The following is a 1,266-nucleotide window of genomic DNA, read 5'->3' as shown; positions in this document are numbered from 1 at the left end:
CTAGTAATAATTATATTTACTAATTATTATTACTAGTCAACCAACATTAGAATTTGGACCGTAAATTTCCGCTCGCGGCGATTGTATGTTTTTAGCTTCTTCGTCAAATATTCATGTCTCTATAATGTCAAATCTTTTCTCTCTATGTCGAATAATCTTGGACTGATAGAGTTAGGTTAGGCACATTCAACCGTAGATTCGATAGACACAAATCGCTATTGTCACAGTCATGTCGAAACTTCTATTTGTATCGAACTGTTGTCACAGCGAAATGAAAATAAAGCATTTTTTATTTTGAATCTTTTGGATTTCAGATTCTGCGCGTTTGTTATTGTTTGTTAAAATGAACGCAAAAATCCCAGAAATTCGGACGAAAATGCATTCTGACGAAAACGAATGCACATGTCTATTAAATTATAGGTATCGGAATTTTCTTTCAAATTTGGCTGTAAGTGAATGTAACAAATAGGAATTTATCCCGCAGTTTCGAATTATCCGAAATAATGAATGCCACATCTAAACAAATCGAATGAAATTAATTAATAATAAATAATAATAATAAAACGTTTTTATTATTATTATTGTTACTTATTATTTATAATTCGCTGAAAGTTCCTGGGCCTACAGGCACTCGTGTTCCTCCTGTCCTCGGCTCCCTCTGTTTCACTCTCAACGGGACCTGGGTTGGAGATAAAAGAGAGGCCGACCTTGTCATTTCAGTCTCCCTTCAGGTACATGACAGTTATGCCGCATACACACGACCGTTTTTCGGGTTGTAAAAAATTTCATTTTTTAATGTTTTTTTTATCCTCCCCATGTTGAGGGCATGTGGCCTGGTGAGGAGGGGGGTCGCACTCTGTCCCCCCCCCTCTTTTCTGCGGCCGGCCAGGTTAACGTGCTCGGATAAGGGTCTGGTGTGGATTTTTGGGGGAACTCCACGCCATATTTTTTTTTAATTGACGACGAGGTTTCCCTTAATATCCATATCAGACCTGAAGGGCCTGTTAATGGAATTTGGGGGGACCCCCAGCTTTTTTATTTTTATTTTTTATGAATGAATCATCTCTGTAATTGCCAGAGCCGACAATTCATTAGAGCCGCAAAGCCGGTCTTAAATGCCTTTTTTTCTTTCAGAAATGACACTTTGTGCAGGGACATTGTGCTTTTTCACATGCTGACTTTACACCCCCCTTAGGTACGAAATTTAAAGTAATGTTTCACTTTTATTGTTTCACTTTTAGCATTATTAAATTCACTTCTCCTGAA

Source organism: Rana temporaria, chromosome 8, assembly GCF_905171775.1.
Source record: "Rana temporaria chromosome 8, aRanTem1.1, whole genome shotgun sequence".
Lineage (NCBI taxonomy): Eukaryota > Metazoa > Chordata > Amphibia > Anura > Ranidae > Rana > Rana temporaria.
This window is presented reverse-complemented; position numbering follows the sequence as displayed.